This window comes from Lepidochelys kempii, chromosome 2 (genome assembly GCF_965140265.1).
Source record: "Lepidochelys kempii isolate rLepKem1 chromosome 2, rLepKem1.hap2, whole genome shotgun sequence".
Lineage (NCBI taxonomy): Eukaryota > Metazoa > Chordata > Testudines > Cheloniidae > Lepidochelys > Lepidochelys kempii.
The window spans coordinates 232,881,557-232,906,909 of NC_133257.1; the positions used below are offsets into that span (position 1 = coordinate 232,881,557).

The 25,353-nt window shown below is 39.0% G+C and overlaps 1 protein-coding gene across 2 annotated transcripts in view; it reads right to left on the minus strand.

Moving 5' to 3' along the window:
* NEBL (nebulette) overlaps positions 1-25,353 on the minus strand; it is a 427,388-nt gene that overhangs the window by 341,327 nt on the left and 60,708 nt on the right. The gene's annotated exons all lie outside the window — the stretch shown is intronic.

Below are 25,353 nucleotides of genomic sequence, written 5' to 3' on the forward strand. Positions count from 1 at the left end.
CTAACTGCTTTTTTAAACAAAGTTTTATTTTAGGAAAGGATTGGGGGCAGAATCTGTGCCAGCTCATCAAAACGAACCTGACAAAACAAGCAGAGATGTCGTATTGTACAGCAACAGGAGGATTTTTTCCTGGTTATTTTGATATTTTCCATATACAAATTAAGAAACAAGCTCACCCTAATACTGCCACAGAAGTGATCTGAAAACGATTTGTAATTATTTAGTATATTTAATTTACATATATCCACAGATTGTTTCATAGAAAAAAGTTAAGAACCTAAACCACCCTATGGCAGTTTATGGATTCAATCCACAAATACCACTTTTTCAATTTAGATTAAGGACTCATTAATAAAGTAGAAATTGCATCTGATTTTTAGATCATTGGCTCTGGAGCCAGAGAAACCAGAGGTTTGGATGAATAGCAACTGAATATTGGGTGACTGGAATGAGCGGTTCTACTTCTATCTACATTTTATATATTATATATCCTCTCCGTTAATTTCAAGACATAGAGGGGTTCCTACTTGCAGAGCTCTCCATTAGAAAGATAAATTTTCCACATCCTACTCCCATCCTGATACCCTTTCCTTATACGCTGGTTGCCTTCAAACAACATTTATTTTGACATTTTTAGCTGCCAATGCTCTGTTCTCTCTTTCAGAGAAGAATCATCTGGCAGGAAAAAGGGGAAGAGATGAGAGACAGCCAGAAGTGGGGAAAGAAAATAATATAGTTCAATAATCCAACAAAAAACACACAGACAGTTCATTAACAATAGAGAATGGCCTAAGTGAAATTAGTTGGCGGTCCCTGACCAGTTCTGAGAGGGCAGGTGACCTCATCAGAAAAGTCACCATTGAAAATGGCAGCCTTTTTGGAGAACTCAGCAAAGAGGCTGAGAAGTGAACAGGCATGGAAACTGAACTACCATCTCTTTCCTAGAGAAACTCCTTCCAGGAGAGAATTAATCTTCTATCAGGATGCCTACAGAAAATCACCAGATGACAATTAGGAAAAGAGCCAGTGGCAACTGCTGATGCTTGCTTTTTTTAAAAAAAATAAATTATTCAGGTTCAATTCTCCAAGATGCTGAGCAACTCAAAGAAGTGCCAAACATCCTAAGCACCTGCTGAAGTTAAGGAGAGTTGAGGATGCTCATTGTCACAGTTTCAGGGTAAGTGCACCTGTATCCTCCTCCATGGTCTACCAAAGGCACCCACGTAAGGCTTCCAACTCCTAGCCATTTCTTTTCTTGGGCAGAGACCCAGATCACTCCCTCCTCACCAGGGATTTTAAGGTTGCACAGCTTCCAGTCTTACACTGTGATATCCCCAGCATACCAGACTGCCTAAAAGACCAGCAGTGCCTATACTTGGTTTTCTCTCCAAGGGCTATGATCAGTGTAATTCCCCACAGTTATAAGTTATCACACAACTCCTTCCAAGCAAGCACGCTTATTCTTAAGAAAAAAGCATTACAGAGAAAACATTAAAAAATAAAAAGAATCTACACACACACACACAGTAAAAAGCTTACCAGAGGTCACCCCCAAATCCAGCCTAGAGCTCTGGTAGGTTTTAGTCTTTCAAAAACCACAACTGGGGTTTTTCCAGTGGTTGCAAGTTCATCCATTTTAGATCTAGAACCAGAAGAAGGCTGGGCAGATCAGCTGTTTCTTTATACAGCTTGGGCCTTTGATCCTGGACTTCTGTGAAAGGTGATCCCCAGACAATGGCCCTCTCCTCAGGGCATAGCCTCACAATGTTTGGTTTTTAAATAACCAGAAATATGGAATTTGCATTAGCCACTCCCCAGGGATTCCCTAGGAAATGCATTTAACACTTATTGTCCCAAAAACTCCGTACTTATCTGGCACATTTCAATATAGTATTTTGAATTCCTTTACAATTCCCAGGTTTCAAATCTATCACATCTGCCCCCTACAGAAGTTATATACCATAAGATCTTCCAAGGCTATTGCAGGAAATTGCCATATCTATCACACTCGGCACCTCCCATGATTAAGCCCTTAGCTGACCTAAGTAATCACATATTCATAATTATTGTTCCACTTCACTCTTCCTCCTCTTGTTTCTAACACACGTAGAGTTTTATCTTTAAAATAGATTCTGAATTATTCACAACACGGATCATATCTTCCTAGATGTTTGTAGAACACCTAGCAAAATACTGTGCCAATATAAATTAGGACTTTTCTGCACTACTGCAATACAAATAATAAATAATGAGAAGGACGAATACAAGTGATAATTCCAACACCACATTGAAAAGATAATATGGGGAAGTTTGTGCTATCACTGTTGTACCTCATTAGTGGATAAATAAATAGAGGAGTGCAGGAAGATATATATATACACATCCACCACTTCCACAATCGAAAACTGCACTTGCAAAAGTCAAATCAAAAGAATTATGAAATGTAACCAAAAAAATCAAGGAGTCCAGGAATCTTATCTGAATACCAATTCTGTACGACCTGAACAGGTGATTTCATGATTAATGTTCCCTGTGACTGTGCACTAACACATCTCATTTCACTGAGCTACAGAGTAGAAAGGAACCACTGAGTTAAACAGTTAGTATTTTATCCAGCAAGCCACCCAGCCCATGTTTAAATAAAAATTCCAGTGCGCCCAGGCATTTTCATTTCACTTCTACTTCTCTTTCTTGGCATGCTTCCTTCAAGGCAACTGCCTTTAGTATAAGTATCACAGGGTTTTGGGGTTTTTTTAATCACAGAAGCTTTTAAGCAAAAAATAATTTCTTGACCTACAACAAGTTTGCATACTGTACATTCAAGAAAAAATACCCACACACACACCCTCTGCTAGAAAAGCATTATCCAGTGAAAATAGCTACATCTGGAATATATAAAGGAATGCTGAAATGAATGATGAGAAATGGTGTTCTTGTAAAATACATTCCTTGCATTAACACAGGCAACCTGCAGACTTCTTTACAAGGACTTTATCCATGCATCCATCCATTCATTGATATCTGTAATGCACCTACCACTGTAATATCTATATAGGTACAAATCATTCATTATCCAGCATTTACTGGCCCTAATGGCCACAAAGACTGTCATTAATGCACATAGAACTCCCAGTGACAGAAAAGCAGTAAATAGCTACAGTGTGTGTTTGTAAATTCAGGAGAAATCAATCCAAATTTCATTGTATCAACTCTTTGCAATCTGGATACCACATTATTTGCCACCTGGTAAAACTACTGTACTTTTAACTGGCTATTTCAAATTTTTAAATATTCTTTTTGTGAATTGCCCTACCAAGTCTTGCCTTACACCAGAACATGAAAATAGAAAGTAAAAGCTAATTACCATGCAAGATTAAATAAAAGCAAAATACTATTGTAAGCATGTTTACAGTGTACTGTAATAGGTTTTGTTTTTTTCTTAACAGTGGTACCAAGAACAGCTATTATCCAACTGAACAGCATTCATTTAGAGCTCCATTAAACAAGGCAACAAGGCTACAGTCCATTAATTTTTCACTTTGGTCAAAAGCCAGTACTCATTTAAATGAATCGCCATCTTTCATCTCGCAAGTGATCACGCTAGCATGTTTCTCTCATCCCATACAGGGACACACACATATACACTTTCAGCTAAAGTTATTTTCAAAGTTCTTTAAAACAGTGTTCAGTATCGTTCATGGCATAGCCAAATTAAACAAAGAAATAAATGAACCAAACCTCCTGAAACCTGAGAAACAAAGTCAGAATACAAGGCCACAGTGTCTTCCTTTGTATCCTGGACACTGGCAAATACATTGTCAGTGATTAAACAGAAGAACGTGCAGACATTTATCAGAAAGAATAGCAAAATTTTAGAGCACAACTTTCTGATGAATCTTTTGATGTGCAAAAGGCGTTGAAAGAAAAGTGCTGCCTATCCTTGCGATTTTTATCAGGTTTTGTGATATTTGCTGCTTTGTTTGACTCCCCAGTTCCTGAACTCATGGGATTACATTAGAATCTCAACTATCATTTTAAAAATATGAAGCACAACGGTTATTACACCAGGAGACTTTGGTTGCGTCTTTGATAACTTAACAAATTTGCAGGTAACTTAATTAAAGCAAACGGATTAGCTGAATTTATACTAGGGTTAGCCTGACTTATAACTGGACTTCTAAAGTCTTGTGGTTACTCCTCCACTTTAATATTTCATTGTTCGTTACTGTCACAACAATGTGATTTTATGTTTTTAAATTATACCATTTTTTTCAGTGCATTATTGCTTCCATATTAAAATCTGAAGTGGCCAGGATGACACCAGGAAAAAAAAAAACAGGCCTCTCAGCATCTAATATGGGCCTCTTTGCATGCTCAATAAAGTTCCTTTTCCTGCAATGCTGGATGTATGCCACATCACTCCTTGCCAACAAAACATTCTCTAAGGCATTTTGACACCATTCATTTTCCTGTTGGGTTGGTTATTTATGACAGACAAGTTCTCAGGGAGGGGACAGGATATTGATAGTTTTGATAATTTATTATTTCAGGAAATAAATTATTTAAATTAATGTACATAGAATAACAATATAAAATGCACAAAATATATCAATATTCTAAGAACCTAACAGATATTAAGAAAAATAATTCAGCTAAAATCAGAAGCTAACCCACAACATAATCCAACAAAAACTAAATTCCAAGTGAGTGAAAAGAGAGGCTTTGCAGCATGTCTGGACAACAATCTGAGCTATTTTAAACTATGCTTTCCAAAGCTGAGGGACCCTCATCAAAAACACTATTGCCCACCCCATGTCCTCTAACTCAGTGGTTCTCAAACTAGGGTCGCCGCTTGTTCAGGGAAAGCCCCTGGTGGGCCGGGCCGGGTTGTTTACCTGCTGCGGTTTGCCACTCTAGGCCAATGGGGGCTGCAGAGAGGGCAGCCAGCACATCCCTCGGCCTACGCCACTTCCCGCAGCCCCCATTGGCCTGGAGCACGAACCCCGGCTAGTGGGAGCCGCGATTGGCCGAACCTGTGGACGCAGCAGGTAAACAAACCGGCCCAGCCCACCAGGGGCTTTCCCCTAACAAGTGGCGGCCCTAGTTGGAGAACCACTGTTCTAACTCAAGGGGACTTCAGTTTGAGAATTTCTGCTTGTTGCACTGGTGACAACTAGACACTGGGGGAGAGGTGGTCTCAAGTATCAACACCTGAGACACTTAACATAAGAACATAGGAACACAGGCCTTTAACAGGTAAAAAAATCAGACCTTTACATAGTATATATACCTTACATTTATGTGAAGTGCCTAATTTAGGCACCACATAAATCAATAAATAGATTAACTAAAATCAGAAGTGTTTGCTAAATAGTCGACAATATATTTTACATTCAAAGTGTATCTTCTCCTATACTTTCTATTGTTGAGATCTAATAGACTGTGGAATAGTCTCAAAGTGAAGCGATAGACTCTCCATCACTTGAGTTATTTAAAAATGAATTCAGCAAAATACTGCAGGGAATATAATAGTCTGCTAAATGTTTCCTTTTGATACCCCTTTTTCACATGGTTCAACTTTAGTATCGTCTCTTTTCATTTAAGCATACCACTTGTCTTTTAGATAAAAAATAAAAATAGTAACATTAAAATTCTTATTTCCATAAATCATCCTGGAGAGAATACAAATTATATTTGCTGCTCTGACAAGATAGTTGGTTGCTCTGGCATGTTGATGCCAAATATGAACTTTGAAATGTCTCATTCAATCGTAGTATCACATGTAAAGTTGTGTTAGTGGAACAACTTGTGTGATTTGAAAGAACTGTTATATTTACATTTCTCATGGTGTCATGTATATAGTCCCAATCAATATTTCAACTTCATTTTAGTTGCTAAAAGGTATCCAACTGCCCTTTGATTAATAATATTAGTGCTTGGATAAATCTTGTCGAAGTCAAGTTACAGTGAACGGGCAATATTTAAGGACACTTCATATACTGTTCTAGACTTCAGAGGCCTAATCTTTACAAGTTTTATAACAGAAAATACAACTCTCTCAAATCTATAAGCAAAACTTACTTTTTCTAGTAACAAATTAATAACCGCAACTGTACATCAAAAAGCTCCATTTTATATATCTGAATTGTAATAAAATCTGAAGGAATAAAATTAATAGATGCCTAGTTTCCATAGTGATGTCTTCATATTCTGCTGCTTCTTCCTTTAAAATATGTAGAAAAAAATCTGACAAACATTAAAGAGGCATTAAGGTGGTTAGGGGCAGGAACCTGGGAGTCAGAAGATCTAGATTCTACTGCCATCTCTACAATTTACTTGCTGTCCAACCTTGGACAAATCACATTCCTTGAGCATTGATTTTCTCATCTAAAAATGATTGATAATCCCCACCTTTAAAACAATTCCTCAGATGAAAGAGCTCTAAATAACATTATATTGGTGTGATCACCCCAAAATACAGTCCCACTTTAGAGTTAGAAATAATACTCCCATATTATCTAGTGCATACATGCCACAGCATTCATGGACATAATTTCACACATGAGTACTTATTCACTGATGGGAGAAACTGTTAAATTCAAGTATGTTTTCCTTTTCAAAACACACAAAACCATGTATAAAACAAAAGATTAAAACATTAATTTATGACATGATCAATGACAGGAGTATTAGGATAATTAAACTGTAAGCAGAAGCTGTATACTTATGCAAAAAACAGTGTCAAAGTCAGTTCTCCCCTCCCTCAACCCCAACTGATTAATGCACAGGAACAAAAAAATTCAAAAGAAATCACTACAGAAATTAAACATGTGCACTCTTTTTCCATCAGCTAGACCTATGGTCATGGTTGTGCCCTTTTAAAAGAATTCCATGAAAGCATAGCTGAGACGGTTGCTTTTTTTATTATTATTATTTCTATTTTACATTCAGTAATTTGCAGCATGTCTGTCATCTGTGTCTCAATACACTTTCCTGTACTAACAGGAAACCTTTCAATAACCACTGCAAACTTGTTAAAGTTATTTTTAGCATCCATCATAGAGTTAAACACACCCCTGTAAGCAGAAGAAAAAGTCTGATTTATTTCTGTGTTACTCTAAATAAAAGGAATGATGTTTCCTCTCTGAACTCTCCATATTTTTTTTTTAATTTATTTTGGGTTTGCGAGGAGATTGTTAGTGCACAGCCCAGATAAGCAGCTGCGACTTTTTCTCAAGGGAAGGGTGTTTCCTTCCTAACAAAACAATTCACGTCATCTGCCACAATAATGGCATCAACTCAATGCAGAAGTAATTTATTTTTAAACAAGCACCTACATGTTTTGGTTCACTTTACACAGAAAATTTTCTAAGAACTCACTTTTGTGAGGAGTGTCCTTGTTTTATCATTGAAAGTCAATTTATGCAATATTTTATACCTCTAGTTCTGGCTTTAACCCTTTAGTTTAAATGCACTAGTTCAATGGTATGCTGGGCATTGTAGGAGAGAGATCAAAGGATTTTGGCACTCCTGGACTGCTAAAACCCTTTGATAACAGAACCAGACCTTTCATCTACTCTGAATCTACTTTTCCCCCACCTGCTGTCTCTTTCTTTCTTCTCACCTTCATGTGGCCCTCCTTCCCCTGCACACACAGGTGTCACTATGAATCATATTGTGTCTGCGATAGGAAAGGGAGACACAAATAACAAAACAACGGTCAAAGACTTGCCGACACTTCTGTCAACCTTGTTTGAATATGATTTAGCCGTCAGCATAAACTGGCCCAAACCATGTTAAATAACTATTTAATCTGCACCTGACAGTACAGTTAAAGTGGAGCCAGGGTAGTGGTGTTGACGCACTGGTGGCAATCAAGACCCACCTTCCCTTGTAACCAGATCAAGTATGTGACTTATGGCAAGTCTACACTTTGAGCTGGGGGGCATAATTCCCATCTTGAGGAGACCTAGCCACATGTCAAAAAACAACCACCTCCAGGGTGCCCCCTTATGGCCTCAAGATGGCCCTGAAAGCAGCTCCCTGCCTTTATTTCCCCCTTCTACGCATTTGCAGTTTCCCTCTTCCCAGGGACTGATCGCCTACCCATATTCTCCACTGTGTGATAAGAAGGCCCCTTCCTAGGGTGCCCTTCCATGCCAGGCTGTAACATGACCAGTGCGCCTGCCTCAGTTTCCACTTGCTTCCAGGGTGCCCAGTAACTCCACGCGAGCTTTTCACATATAAATAGCCCTTTGCAAGGTTAATTTATTACAAAAGTCCCACAACCATAACCCAAAATTCCCCAGCACAGTCCAAATATTCACTGTTTCATATTCCAACAGTCCATCATCACACTAAGCACAGCGCCAACGTCTCTCACCCCGGTCTAGCTCTCCAGGCCCACTAGCTCAAAGTGTAAACTACCCTTAGAGTGATATTTTCAAAAGCCCCTAAGGAGGTAGTGCAGCCAGCTCCTGTTGACCTTTAAAACAGGATTTGGGAGCCCTGTTCTAACTCCATAAGGCACTTTTGAAATTCCCACCTGTCATAAATATAAATGGAAGGGTAATCACCTTTCTGTATACAGAACTATAAAATCCCTCCTGGCCAGAGGCAAAACCCTTTCACCTGTAAAGGGTTAAGAAGCTTAGATAACCTTGCTGGCACCTGAACAAAATGACCAATGAGGAGACAAGATACTTTCAAATCTGGAGGCGGAGGGGGGGGGAGGGGGAGGGGAACAAAGGGTCGGTCTGTCTGTGTGACGCTTTTGCCAGGACCAGGTCAGGAATGCTCTTCAGGACTTCTGTTAAGTTAGTAAGTAATCTAGCTAGAAATGCATTAGATTTCCTTTTGTTAAATGGCTGGTAAAATACGTTGTGCTGAATGGAATGTATATTCCTGTTTTTGTGTCTTTTTGTAACTTAAGATTTTGCCTAGAGGGATTCTCTATGTTTTGAATCTGATTACCCTGTAAGGTATTTACCATCCTGATTTTACAGAGATGATTCTTTTACTTTTTCTTTAATTAAAATTCTTCTTTTAAAATCCTGATTGCTTTTTCCTTGTTCTTAAGATCCAATGGTTTGGGCCTGTGTTCACCTATGCAAATTGGTGAAGATTTTTATCAAGCCTTCCCCAGGAAAGGGGGTGTAGGGCTTAGGGGGATATTTTTGGGGGGAAGACGTCTCCAAGCGGGCTCTTTCCCTGTTCTTTAACACGCTTGGTGTTGGCAGCATAGGGTTCAAGGACAAGGCAAAGTTTGTACCTTGAGGAAGTTTTTAACCTGAGCTGGTAAGAATAAGCTTAGGGGGTCTTTCATGCAGGTCCCCACATCTGTATCCTAGAGTTCAGAGTGGGGAAGGAACCTTGACACCACCCTTAACCTCTTTAAGACTCACTTTACCCAAAGTGAGAATAATAATTTATACTTGTTTCACAAGGGGTGCAAGATCCTTGGATGAAAGCAGCAACACCAAGTACAAACCACTGTAATTAAGAACAGCAAGCTCTGAAAGACAATGTCAGATACGATGAAAAAAATTAGAGCTCCAGTTGTTTGTTGTTGCTAAATTGGTAGTTTCAGAAAAACAACGATGCTCTGTAATCCCTCATTTTATTAGCAAGTAATATGTAAGGTATAAAAGATGAGAAAATATTTGTAAAAATTACATTTATGAATCTGAGCTTTAACAAGTGGCTCAAGGGTTACTAGACAATTATTTTAAGACACAATGGCTCTGATTCACACAATGTTCTTTATTCTGCTCCACACAGGCTCAACATGACTGCACTGTTTGTATTTTATTAACAGGCATGGGAATTAGAAAACTACACAATTTCGCCCACAGCTATGTAATCAGGAAGATAAAAGGATCCTTGAGCGAAAATGAACTCCTATTACTTTCTGTTTTATTTATATAAACAAAGCTACCTCCCCTAATTTAAAAAACCTGCATGCCTCAATATATACATATTTCATCTCATCTTAGTTTTATAGGCGGAGTTTAGATTTTTAATATGCTACAAGTGGCATTACAGCTAATTTTAATGCTGCAAGCAAATGCAAAATGCAAATAGATCTATTTTCCTAAATTACAGTTTTTAATATGTATTTCATTATTACCAACCTGAAAAGTTCAAAAATTGTGAGTCAGACCCTGCCAAAAAAAATCATGCAATTTTTAAAAAAAGATTAAATCATGTGTTTTGGTCTGTCTGATTTTGAATTCCTTCTGTCTACCCCCAATGTGTGTGCAATAATTACAGTGCTCCTAATTCTGCAAATTTATCACAAGTAATGTGATTTTGTCCCCTCCCGGAAGAGCACTCTCTATAGGGACCAACTGACACCAATTACCAATCGTGCTAGGCACTATACAAACACAGAGTAAGGCAGTCCTCACCCCGAAAGAGCTTAAATCTAGTGCAGAGCTTAGTGGCGAGTTTGTGATATGGAAGCCAGAACTAGGACCAACCAAACTCACACAGACTACCCAACATCCATAAGACTGGAACAACTATGAATCTCTCCTGAGCCAGTCTGGATATAAACTACTCGTTACCGATAAGTGACAGGCACTGTAGCTCATTCACAATGTTTTAAGGCATCCACTCCCACAATAAGCGGGACTGTTAGACCTTTGAGAACGATGTAGGTTTGGACCTATAACCTGCGATGAACATCACAGATCTTTTGCACTTCAGCTATGGCAGCAACTATTAAGAAAAAACATGCTGTTCTAGACCATACTGAGAGGGGAGAGAGAACTATTTGCTGGAAATCAGGTTTCTCATTTTCTGTTCCTGGTTCTGGGAGCAGAGACTGGTCTACTAGTTACAGACTTCATAACCAAGCATAACAATGTCCCCGTTTGGGTGGCCTGCAGAGAACAAACCAGGGACTTGGAATCAGGCATCTTAATCACTTGAGCTAAAAATCCACATCTATTAGCAGAGAGGCAGCAGAATCTTAAGCCTGTATCATGTAATCTAGTCACTAGAAGTCTTCACTGAGTTACAGTGCATTAGCGTGGTTTACATAAGCACATAACTTGGCATGTTCCTTCTGAAAAACTGTGTAGATGAGATATTATATTAGAGATTTGGGTTCTGGTCCCAGCTCAGCCAGAAGAGGTCATCTGCAACTCTGAGTCATCTTATCTGTAAAATGGGTGAATGATAACTTTCTTCGTTTAGGTAAGGTATGAGGCCTTAATCAATATTATGGGCTGTAAAAGGCACAAAAATATTAACTGCAGTCAATGGAAAAGCTAGAACTAGAACTCATGTTCCCCTAAGTTATAGGGTATTGTGTGGAAAAAGATCTCTCTCCCTCATTACATGAAGATGGGAACTTATTATACTGTCATGAGACCTCCTGAAGGATGGGCCAAAATCATGTTTTTTGTCAGAGCTAAAAACTCTGGTATTTTAACGCCACATTGGAGCACCAAATATTGAACACTGTGGCAAACTATCAGACGCTTCTTTCAACACAGGAAAAGTAAAAAATAAAGCTAACCCATTATAACTGACTGACTGTGCCATCTCGGAGACCTTAATACATAACTTCCGTCAGATTGGAGGTACAGTTTTCTGAAGTTCATTCTGAGAGTACTCTGTGCAGTGTCAGACCTATGCAAGTCTGCATATATTCTACCGGCAGGTCTTAAAAGCAAGTCCTTTTTCTGAAACACAGTTAACTTTTGCTGTGATATAAGTACATGATAAAAAGTTTAGTAAATACAGTGTATAAACTCTGTGGGTAATAGACTCTCATACAGTGGTGAGGTTAGCTTGGCTACTAGCATTAACATATTTGCAAAAAAACAGCCAACAACAAAAATAGCAAACACATTTATAAAGCTCCATTCATCCCCAAAGCACTTTAAATCACTTAAACTGATACAAACTACTATTTGTGTTAGATTACTTCACCCATCTTCGGGACAGAACAAGTCACCTGATTACAAGTACACCACAACCATACAATTTAGGAGAAAAAGATAAACATTGTATTCAACTGAAACCGCATGGTGAATTTAGATACACAGAATGTCATCACGTAAGCAGCAATATGGACAGTATACTAGGAAAAACATCACTACTCTTACCAGAAGTACCATAGGATCTTTAGTGACCAGAAGTGGTCAGGATTTCAGTTTTAGTCTCATTTGAAAGATAAAAGATCTATTCTATTGCACATCCTTTGTAGTCTGACCTGATCACGGGAGAGCCATAACAGAGAATAAATAGGTTTCAGAGTAGCAGCTGTGTTAGTCTGTATTCGCAAAAAGAAAAAGAGTACTAGTGGCACCTTAGAGACTAACCAATTTATTTGAGCATAAGCTTTCGTGAGCTACAGCTCACTTCATCGGATGCATTCAGTGGAAAATACAGTGAGGAGATTTATATACACACAGAACATGAAAAAATGGGTGTTATCATACACACTGTAAGGAGAGTGATCACTTAAGATGAGCTATTACCAGCAGGAGAGCTGGGGGGGGAGGGGCCAGCTGGAAATGGCCCACCTTGATTATCACTACAAAAGGTTTTCTCCCTCCCCCCCCCCCCCCAACAACACTCTCCTGCTGGTAACAGCTCATCTTAAGTGATCATTCTCCTTACAGTGTGTATGATAACACCCATTTTTTCATGTTGTGTGTGTATATAAATCTCCTCACTGTATTTTCCACTGAATGCATTCGATGAAGTGAGCTGTAGCTCACGAAAGCTTATGATCAAATAAATTGGTTAGTCTCTAAGGTGCCACTAGTACTCCTTTTCTTTTTAGAGAATAAATAGTAATCTCTATGTTAGAATCAATTAAAATGCTTAAGAAAACCTATAATACAAGCAGGGGAACACAAGTACAATAGGTAAGTAAACAAGGCTTTGCAATAAGCTTTATTAAGTCCTAGTAAGGTATAGCAGTTAGCATAAACTAGCATAAATATCTCAGGTTTTAAGATTTGTAGGAGATTTTGCAACATGTAGCTTGTGCTAAACAAGGAAATTGCAGAAGCACGAAATAAGTTTTGGTGGGATTTTTAGTATGCATAATCATGAGGTTAACCGCATAGACGTACTAAAAATACTGGGAAAGGTATTCATTCACATGGCTCATGTCAACAAATCAGAACCCCAATTGTGATTTCCTGGACAGCCATACATGGACTAAAGGCCAAAAAATAACCTAAATATGGTCTCTGGACATGTGAGATTGTTCAGGAGAAAGAGGTATAAAATAAGTTGTTTGATTAAACTTCAGTTGAGACATCAGGAATGACAGACTATCAGAAACCTTAGTACTGTCAAGCCCATTTATGGTGCTCTCCGTTTACTTTTCTTCCCATCTTCACTCCTAAGGGTCTCTATAAGGTTGTGAGTATGCACAATGAAGGGGGTTGTTTTGTTATATTTATCTTGCTTTATTGTATTTTTCTATTATTGCAATTATATTTGCTTGCTTGTATTTCAGTATTAAATGAAGTCTTGATGTTTCTATGTATTCCTACCAATCTCATAGTTAATAATAAACGTATGTAGCCATCTGAATAAAGAACCAGCTAAAAGTGACTGGGGCAATTTTCACTCTAATCTTATCAAAGGCTACACAATGAAGGATACGTTAGCCTCTGAACTTCCTGAATACAGAATTCCATCCCAATCTCATTATTATGCTTACACTTATGATGGGGGAAAAAAATAAAAAAAAAAAAATCAAAGAATGATCAATTCCATTATTTAAAACTTTTTTAAAAACATTCATTTGGATTTTTTGTCCAGGAGAGATACTCAAGAATATAGTTACCCCTCAGACTAAAACATAAAGGAAAAGTATTCCAGATTTTTTATTTATTTTGCCTACAGAAACCATGCCCGCCCTCCAAATGAGGAGTCAAGGTGAGGAAATCCCAGGGAGAAGCAGATCTAATTCAAAGGGAACCATGGAAACAGGAAGAATGGCAGGTTGGCAGCATATTGTCCGGACATTCGCAGAAACGCCCCTCCACACTAATACTACATAGTTGGGACTACTCATGATGGAGAGGATGGAGTCTGCAAGGCGGCTGATCTACACAGCTTGCTCCTCTGGCAGCCCAGTGGATATCCACATAGCAGGATGAACAGGTAGCCAGAAAACCCCTCAAGTCAGTCTTGCTACCAGGAGAAAGGAAGCCCAGTAAACAGTGTAGAGGAACTTGCTCTTCACAAGAGTAGGTTAGCATTTTTCTACTTATCTTTAGGCTCTACATTATAGTTTTAAGTTGAGCCCTCTACCCCTTCTGCAATAGTATAATCCCCAACTCCATAAGGTAAAATGTGGTAAAAGAGCTGAATCCAAATTCATGGGGGTTTAGAACCATTTTTTCTCCCTTAAGTGAAGGGAGTGTATAATAAGAATTGTTTTTTTAAAGCCCCTCCCCGCTAAAGCACTGCCTAACATAGTAACAGCAGTTACAATACATTCAATAAACCACCCTCATTTGAACTAAATCAACAAAAATTGAAAACAAAACAGGATGAAAGGCAAGTCCAATACAGAACCAAGACACAGTTGAATCAAAAACTCTTAAGGAATTTGGTTTTGTTTTCATTGTTTTTGGGGGAAGAAATGAACTCAGATGTAAACAGAAGGAAGTTCAATAGCTTAGGGCCCACTGACAGAAAAAGACAAGATCATCTGGTGGCTTAAGGTATATGTGGATGGTGTCTGAAGAAATATACCCTTCAGGAGGAGGTGACTACAGTCAAGACCTACACATACTGGCTCTATTTTATTACATTTATCTTCATACAAGATTAGAGGAGGGATAATCATGAGTAGAGATGTGGACTAACATCATAGCCTTGAATCTGAAACACTGTCTCACTGGAGAATTTTTGTTTTTATCAGTAATTTAAATAAATATAATAGACATTTTCAAAAGCTGTTTATCAGAATATGAGTTTTCTTACTTCCTAGCAAAGAATGAGACTCACTTATCTAAATACCGTGCACACTGCAATTTGAACTCTGCTCAGCTTCTTTTCTGGAATGAATACAGCTGGTAATCTTCATTCTGACAGTATGAAGCTATAAAAGCTGTTTTAAACTAGTGAGCAAATGTAAGTAGGAAAACATTAGATTTTTTTATCCGATATCTGGCAAACTAATATTACATAAAAACACATCAGGCCAGATCCTCAGCCGGTTTTAGTTTGTACCAGCTACAGATAAGCCCAGTAGATTCCAGGGTTCCTTAATGGATATCAGCAATGTTACACATTTATTTCTTCCACACTTTTTAGTCAACAAATAGAAATAATTAACTGTGGCTCACTACCTCTACATCCAGCTGTAATTTGTACTTGCAATTATCTCTTTTCTGAATTACTTAATTTCCTTCCCACTCATGCATTGAATATACAGTGGAACTACAGTTTCTGAAATATGAGCATATGTAAAGAGCTATTTAAGAAACAGCAACATTAATCAGCAAAACAGCCTCTAATAAGTACCACAAAAGAAGCCCTTTCCCCCAGCAGAGAAATGTGGCTTTTGGAAGCACAGAACTAATAGCTGTGTTCCCAATCTAACTGGAGAGGTCATGTATTTGACATGCAGATTTGGGAGACTGTATCTACAGTAGAGGTGCTAGGAAGCTTAGGGATAAGACACCATGATTTTTTAAAAGAAATAAAACCTCCTGGGGCTCATCTCTGAGGAAGTCCAGGTGAAGAAAAGGGACAGAAGACAAGACTGGGGCTCCCAACTCCTCAATGGAAAGGGGAAGAGACTTCAATAGACCATGAAAGCAGCAACCAGCTTCCATTACAAAAGGAAAGTGACACAAAACTGAAAAACACAGGACACAGCTACAAACAAAAAGGAGACCCTCCCAACTCTAATAAAGTCAGTTCCAAAACGTCTGTGTCCTGAAGAACAGGAACAGTAGGAGAGAAGTGGGAAATTTTTGAGGGGGAACTGTGGTTAGCTTAGATCCAAAAAAGATTGTTTTTATATTGGGCTAGTCATCATGGGTGAAGCTAGGACTTTAATTGCCATACAAGTCTATCAGAGGGATTTCTTGAGCATACACAGAAGAGACACTACACCTCTAACAGAGACAGCAACATTAACTGTAAAGCTGGTCAAAAAATAGAAAGTCTCCAGTGAAAAATTTCACTGAACAGTTTGTCTACTTTCATTGAAATTATTTGACATTTTCTGATCAGCTCCATCATCCATGTGCCAGAGCAGGGTTTCACAGAGATCTTCCTATCTGAGTCACTGACAATAATCCAGCATGGGATGATGAAGATAACAAGAATCGAACCCCAGAAGATCTAGAGGAGAGCAGTTCCTGTTCTTCTCAGTACAAGTAGTTCAATTACCTTTCATGCTGAAGTAGAATTCAACACTGCTAGATCCAAAGATACCTATCTCCTTGCAGTTGCTAAGTACTTGTGGGTAGCTAGCATAAAACAGCAGAGTAGATGGACATCAGTCAGTCATTTGTCTTTACACATATCTTACTACCACTAAACTACAGAACTTAATTGTACAGTAACAGGGTCCACACACAGCAAAGTGCTTGGCTGGCTAGTGAACTCTACATTCATACCCTGGCTTGCCACACACCGAGTTGCCATGTGGACAGGCCCTGAGATTTGTGTCATATACAGCACAGGGCCAATTCTAGTCATTTACAACACAAGCCAACTCAGTGTGCAGATTTTAATAAAATTGTTCAACTCTAATTTATATTGGTGTTCTATAGAGGTTACAATTGAGCAGTGACCCTGAAGCCATCTAATTAAATGGACTGTATGTGTAGAATGAACACTAAGCCATTTATCCATGTATACCCTCAATAAAAACGGTCATGAACATTGTACAATCAGAGCTTTCTTCTTCCTGAAACGTATGTTTTAACTGCTTGTTCTGTTACTCACAACATCATGTCAGAAATCTGCTTCCAGAAAGTGAAGTGACTCTGCCTTCCAATGACTACAGGCAGCTGTTTGTCAGTTAGGCAGTTGCTTATTCAGCAGTTAAAAAGGAACTGACCTCTAGTAATGAACTGCCTCTCATTACTTATTGCTCAAGAAAATTATGTAATAGGTCTCTGGGTTTTAAACTCTATGGCTTTTTGCAAGCTAAAAAAGGTTGGGGGACAGGGAGGGGAAGACCCTAGCCACCTCCACCAGTTCAAGATCAACTATATCAAATTCTGCAGAGAAGTATAGACGAGTGAGAATGCACATCTGCCCTCACTCATTGACAGTGGGAGATTTTCCATTTGTGCCACTAATGCTGTTTCCATTCCAAGTCCTGGTCTGAATCCAGATAGTGCAGCACCTAGGATATTGGCTTTGGTTTGATGTTCTTGAAGGTGGGTTGGATAACGTGTCTATGAACTTAGTCAGAAATGAATGGGATTGATAGTTGGCAGTAATCAGCAAGGTCCCATCCCATTAAGGATTAGTTTCTTCATTGTTGGCTGGATTGTGGTGTGTTTGAAGGAGGGAGGGAAGATTCATTCATTAAATGAGACACTGGCTATTTCAGTCACTAGCTGCTCATGAACCTCTTAATCAGGAAGGGCAGGGCTCAAATTCACAGGTCTTGGGCCAAGTGCAGTGGTGAGCTGGAGCCAATTTGCACCGGTTCGCACAAACCAGTTAAATTTTGAAGCCGGTTTAGAACTGGTTGTTAAAGGAGTGGGCAAACTCTGGCCCGCGGGACCATCCTGTCCTCCCCACATGAGCTCTCAGCTGGGGAGGCTCCCCGAGAATCCCTTTTTAGTTTTTACTCACCTGGTGGCGCTCCAGGTCTTCGGCGGCACTTCGGCAGCGGGTCCTTCATTCGCTCCGTGTCTTCAGCGGCAGGTCCTTCAGTGCCACCAAAGACCCGGAGCGACTGAAGGAACCGATTCTTCAGCTTTTGGCAGCTCACCACCGTCCGAGTGCCTTTCAGAATGTCCAGTACTGCCTCCAGTGTAAATGTACTGAATTTATGGAATGAAGGCTGGCTGTTGGCTTGAGATGGAAACTGGATCCATGTGGCTTGAGAAACTTCAAAGGTTTCCCGTCTGGTTCCTTGCTGCCCTAACATCCCCTCAGAGTGTCTTACTTTAAAAAAAAACAAAACACAGACATCAAACTTTCCTGCTTACCTACAACATTCAATAAGCTAAAGGGCAAGCAAGACGTCCTATCTAACTATAGGCTGGTTAGCCTAAAATCAATCCCAGGCAAAATAATAGCAAAGCTGATACAGGAGTCAACTGATAAAGAATTAAAGAACAGGAATATAATTAACACAGTCAACATGGTTTTATGGAAAATAGGTCTTGTCAAACAAATCTGATTTCATTCTCTGATGAGATTACAAGTTTGGATGATAAAGATAACTGCATAGATGTAACCCGCTTAGACTTGGGTAAGGTATTAGACTTAGCACCACAAAACAGTCTGATTAAAAAATTAGCACTATATGGTATCAACAAAGCACACATGAAATTGATTCAGAACTGGCTAACTGACAGATCTCAAAATGGGGAACTATCATTGAATGGAGGTGTTCCCTGGGGAGCCAGGGGTCAGTACTAGGCCCAACGCTATTCAACATTTTAAACCAATGATCTTGAAGTAAATATAAAATCACTGCACATGACAAAGATTTGTAGAGAGGTAAATAAGGAGAAGAACAGGGCAGTCACATAGAGCAATCTGGATCATTTGGTAAGCTAGGCCCAGTCAAACACAAATGTGTGTTAATACAGCCAAATGCAAATTATACATCTAAGAACAAGCAATGCAGGCCATATTGACAGAATGGGGGACTGTATCCTGGAAAGCAGAGAGTCTGAAAAGGACTGTAGTAGACAAGTAACTCAACATGAGCTCCTAGTTTGATGCTGTGGCAAAAAAGGCCAATGCTATTCTGAAAGTACTGAGTACAAGTAGGGAAGCGATTTTACCTCGTATACAGCATTGGTGAGACCGATTCCGTGTACAGTTCTTGTGTTCATACTCTTAAAAGGATACTAAAATATTGGAGAGGGTGCAGAAAAGACCCACAAAAATTTATTCAATGGCTCAAGAAGAGAGATTTAAAGAAATCAATCTGTTTAGTTTATCAAAGAGAAGATTAAGTGACTAGATTACCGTGTATAATTACCCTCATGGGGAGAAATGCATAATAACAAGAACCAATAGCTGGAAGCAGAAGCCAGACAAATTAGACAATTTTTTTTAAACAGTGAAGGTGATTAACTACTGGAACAAGTTACCAAGGGAAATGGTGGATTTTCTATCTCTGTCTTCAGATCAAGACTGGATGCCTCTCTGAAACATATGCTTTAGTCAAACTCAAGTTATTGTGCTCAATATAGGAGTAACTGGCTGAAATTTAATGGCTATGATACACAGGAGTTCAGGCTAGATGATATAGTGGTCCCTTTTGGCCTTAAACTCCTAAATCAATGAATGCCTCGGTGTCATTACTGCATCAAGACTTGCCTGGAGGTGGTTAGCCCCTTTAAGTTTATAACTCTGGCCCTCCCATTTACTCTCACAATGCTTAGGTTCTTGTTAGTTGATTTTATACCACATAGGTGTATCACATCATATGCTTTTAAAATAAGCCTACGGTATTAGAGTGTCTGGCTCTGGTAGGCTTTCTATACCCAGCTTTTTCACTTGACATCTCCAGTCTGTACACCAGAATTACAACCCTTTATTTCAAGAATGAGAGGGAGGTTCCTCTTCTCTCCCTCCTGCCTGGAATTTAGAATGCTGCAATCAGTCTCCAAGTATCTCCTCTGATAACTGTAACAACCCTTTATCATAACCTCACACTGCTTCCAGAAACTTCCCAGTTAACAGGCTCCTCACTCTTTCTTCTTCATATGGACACACTGGAAAACTACACTCCATCCATGTCACCTTTTTCCTTTGTGCATTTCTTATTCCTGTTTCAAAGTCCGTTTACGCTGCATGCTCATTCTATACCGTGTGCTGAACCAGTTAACCTTGAACATGCTACTCTGCCTCTTAAGTTTGACAATATTCTCTCTCAGAGATGCTGTTCTAATATATTTAGTTAGGGTTTTAACTTAACTTTTCTTTTCCCCAATACATCAGGATGCCAACAACATGCTACATAAATGTAAGCAGTCTCTCTTTCTGGACTTACTAATAAAAAGAAATAAAAAACATCCTCTCTCTCTCCCTTCCTTTCCATCAAGCCACCAGCACCACATGCCTACAGTGTGGTTGCTTCTTACTGCAGCCGAGAGTGTCACAGTAGTTTGCCATTGTCAGCTATGATGATTTTGGGGAGTACAGTTATATTTGCCAGCTTTCTTATTGCCCAAGCTCCTGGAGTCAAGTGATTAGGTGAAAATCTCATCGTTCATTTTAAAAAAATTTTAAAAAGTGTTCATACCTGTTACAGAGAAAACCTTGAAAACATGGACCCTAAATGGTCAAAACTCAGAAAGCAAATAAAAAAGACCCCATTTGTTTGTTTGTTTTTTAAGTACCATGATTTTTAAGCCGATTTTCTGGGGTCCCTGACTCCTGATTTTTAAATGCTTGGGGCTCGCAATTACATACAGAACTTAGTAAAGGTAATGGTCTACTGTTCAGAAAAAAGGTGGGTTGGGTGCTTTTCTGCAGCAAATCTGCCCAACTTAAAGTGCAGTTGTACTCTGAGAAGTTTCTACTCAATAACAGCACCTTCTTACTCTGTGGATCTGTTTCTTTTGTGTATCCAGAGTTCTAGCTTCATGCTTTAGTTACAAAATAAGTTTCAGTGCTTTTTAGTTCTGGTAGCCCCATAATGAGCTTGCACATCTAAAAGTGAGCAAACTAGATTTTATTCCCCTTGGGCAGCCTCAAAATAATTTATTGTTAAATTCTATTTAGTTATACCTGTACAAACCCACTGCACCAGTAAGCTTGCCCAGGTGTCATTGGAGGCCTAATTTAGCCTACAGAGCTTTTATGACTGGTGAAGATGCAGAAGAAGGAAAGAACCCAGCCATAGTCTGAACCCAGACAGAGTTTGCATAGAGGGCACTTAGGAAAAACCTTTTAACTTGTAAACTGAGCACATTATATATGGAAATCAAGAGATTGAATATATGGAATGCCATAGTGGGTCACTTTTCAGAATATTGTCACAGCAATTGGATTAGGAGAAATGAGTAAAGTGTTGGAGGGGAGGAAAACAGAGATATGGTATAGTTTCCTGTTTTATTTATGTATGTATTCAATCATGATCTAAGTGTGCAGACACTTATTTCCAATGAAAGTACCTGATCATCCTCGCCAGGCTCATTCTGCTATATACCCTCAATTATCAGCTACTGCATTGCATCCATGTAGTTGACAGTGGCTCACACTCTAAATCTTTGATGGCTGTTGTAAAGTCTGTAGACCAGATCCTGTAGACCAGTCTTTCTGTCCCTGGCGAACATCTGTGAGGGGACAGCCACAAATGTAGATGTAAACCATCTCTGTGAAAGACAGAGATGCTCAGTCTAGCTTACATCCAGATGCCACAGGCCATTCTGACAGCAGAGGATCACTTGGAGGTTATGGCCATGTCGTCTCACCCCTTTTTCCTCAGGCATACCCACCACTGGTGGTTGTTAGAGGAGGTATAGCATAGAATTGGCTACACAACCCAGGAATTCTCCCTCAGAGCAGGGGAATCCCTAGAAAGCAAGTTTAGCCAGTTTTAGGGCTGCTTTGTCTCATTGCAGTGACATAAAGCAGCATGAGAGGGAGCTAGAATCTGGCCTGTGGGTGTTAGGAAACATTTTGGTGCTTAAATCAGCTTTAATCACTTCTTTGAGAAGCATGTATTAAACACCAAATGATGCACTCTCATTTCTAACCCACTGGAAGTTCTTTTATGACAATCATTTGTGATAAACTACAGGTTTTTTTACTTTGATACTGAGAAAATTTAACAGCTTTTATAATTAAGCTTAACAGGTCCCCTGTCAAGGACTTGTTTGTATGGTTCATTGAACAGGAAAATTAGGGAACATGGCTAGAAACTGAATCGACTTCTAAACAATTCCATTCAATAAACCACTCAGTTCTCTTTAGGCTAAGTAATGTCACAAAAAGTTCTTGCAGTTAAAGCAATACTATATTATATTTATGTGAGAGCAACAGGCTTGGTTATGCACAAGACACAGATCCCAGGACAGTCTTTGCCTCAGGGAGATTACAGTGTAGAAGACGGACACTGAATGAGCCAACACAGAGATTCAGACAAAGCAAATATCTTAACTTTTCTTTGGTATGCTTTTGTAAACAGCCCTCTCATGCTAATATTTTTCTTTGTTTTGTTGTGTGTGCCTCATAGAAGAAGTGAGTCTTTCAGAGGGTTTAAAAGAGCAGACAGTGGAGTATGGTGCCCTAGGATTTGGGAGATGGTTCAGGCCAGGAAGAGCAACATGGAAGATGGCAGAAAGTTGGAAGTGGAAAAAAAATTAAGATGGTACTAAAGCTGGTATAGTTGGAAGCAAAGTGGGCAAGTAGAAGTATTAAGCAGCAAAATCCAAGATGAAGGCTGGGTCAGAGTTGTGCAGGGCTTTGAATGAGAATCCTTGGGCGGGGAGAGGAGGGTTCAACTAAGGGAGAGTGGGGAGATTGAGAGAGAGAAGTGACATAGTTTAATTAATGTGTAGGAGAGATACACTAAATAATCAGCATAAATAAACTACCAGTATTCTTAAAGATGTAACTTTAGGCCCAAACCGTTACCTTTTCTAGAAGAATGTCATGCAACATTAGCAGACGCATTTTTACATGTTAAACATCTTTTAGTAAATAATAAGATAGATACCTCTGATAATCCAATGTTATTATATCCCTTACATAGGACAAACCAAAAACAAATTTAGGACATTAAAAACATAAGCAAGACTAGCTTAAAAACAGTGTTCAGGAATAGAAAGGTGGTAGATTTCATGTATTCCACTGCAGAGATACTTTTGGTAACCTAAGCACTTCTTCAAAGTTCTCTTTTCCTCTGACTCCAATCTCAGGGACAGTCTACGCTAGGAGCACTACAGGGGTGCAGCTGCGCTGTTGGTAAAGATGCTCTATGCCAATGGAAGAGAGCTCTCCCATCATGATAATAAAACCACCTCCACAAGTGGCAGCAGTCATGGTGGGTCAGTGTAATTTATGTCACTCGGGGGGTGTGACGATGTGACTCAGCAGGGAGAGGGGAGTGTTGACCTGGGAATGTGCCCTGGGGATGGGAGACCTGAGAGCCTGTCACCTGAGCCAGGAGGGGGAGGGGGAGGTGACACCTCTGCCCAGGAATGTGGATGGAGACTGCAGCAGGAAACCTGCTGGGTGGGTTTAGTTTTCAGGTTGGGGCTGGGTGGAAGAACACAGGGAACACCAGGGCTGGGGTCTAAGCTCCCTGCTCCCCCAGAAGGACTTGACTGAGGGGGTCCTGGGTGTACCCACAAGCTCTGTTTTGGACTGTGTTCCTGTTGTCCAATAAACCTTCTGTTTTACTGGCTGGCTGAGAGTCTCAGTGAATCCCAGGAAGAGGGGTGCAGAGCCTGGACTCCCCCACACTCCGTGACAGGGGGTGGCCTAGTTATACCAACATAAGTGGTAGTGTGTACAAGCCCTCAGAGAAGAAGGCAAATGGCCTGCATTATAAGAAGCTCCCAGGTTATTCTCCTTGCCCATTCAGCAGGGTTCCTTCTATAGAAGGGTGGAATTTCTCCCCAGGCTACATAGCACTGCAGGGAACTACAATCCCCAGAATCTTAGACTGTACCTCCCAGGAATCCCTGGAACAAATGTTCATAGGTACCCCAGGAATGGTGGTACTAGATAAAAAGTCATATTAAAACTGATTAGTATACAACCGTAAACTCTTGAAAAGAAATGTACGTGTGTGGTAAGGTGTTCGAAGACACTTGAGACACAGACTAGTCTGAGCTGGATTACCAAAACCAGGTTATTCTCACAACAGAAACCCCCACCACTACACACACCTTATTTGCAATAACCTACACAGATATTAGGAAACGTTCTCATGATTTCCACACAAATTAAATAGTGATTAATCAAAAGATTAATAGGATTCACTGGAAGATGATGCAATTTAAGGAGGATATTAGAAACCCAACTAAATAATGTAAGCTAAAGAAAACTCTGTATGCACTATATATATGCTGTGCAATGACTAGGAAATAATACATTTTATAGCTTGATATCTGGCCTTAAGAGAATTATCCAGTACAGAAATTTAATCAAAAAGAAAAAGTGTGTGTGGGCCTGCATTAATCCTTTTCTTCATTACATATGAGTACTATTAATTTACAATTAGTTCTTAGATTTAAGAAAGTTAAAAGTTTGGTTCTCAAGTACCAGAGGGAATTGTAAGAAACTGCAGATTAAATTAATTGCACTTGGAGGAGGAGACAGCAGAACATTGTCTAACTTGACAGTTTAACACAATGTTATCATCTTGCTGTTTTCCATTAATTAACAAACAATTTGTTCAAATGTTCCCAAAAACAAGGGTATTTAAGGCTGAGAAATCTGGTTACCTATATAAAAATATTTTTAAATATGTGTATGCATAGCAATTTTGAAAAAACTTTAATGACTGTATTATGACAGGGACTTACGAAAAATGAAATTTTGTACTTTTATACAATTAAGGGAGGAGTACTGTGCACAGTTGATGTTGTTCTGTGGTGTTAGATACCTGAAAAAGCAGTTGATGCCTATAAACTACATGCTGTGAACTTTGTTCCTATTACACAAGAAAAAAATCAGTTCAGTTTAGGCCTGGGCAACATTTTTCAACTGAAGTTTTTTAGGGGCAAAAAATGCAGATTCGGCAACACCAAAACATTTTGCAAATTCACATTAATTTTTTGCCAAATTGTTTCAGTCAACAACAAAACTAAAAAAGTCTGAAAAAAATCTAAACATTTTATTTAGATATGTTTCAACCAAAAGTTTTGATTTTTCAATTCAAATTACTTTTCATTTCAAAATTTCCTTTAATTTTATTTTTAACAATTAAAAAAGTTACAAAATGATCAATACAAAATGTTTCATTTAAGGTTAATCAAAAATTTTGTTCAATCTAATTTTTTTGTTTACTTTTCAATTTGCTGGAAATTTTCAAAAAAATTCATTTTTGTTTCATCACAACCCAAAACAACTTTTCCCTGGGGATTTTTTTTTCCAATTATCAATAAACCAAAATATCTTTAATCACTCAGCTCTAATTCAGACAAATTACACTGTTAAACAGTAAGAGGTCTGGTTTTCATCTAACGTCAG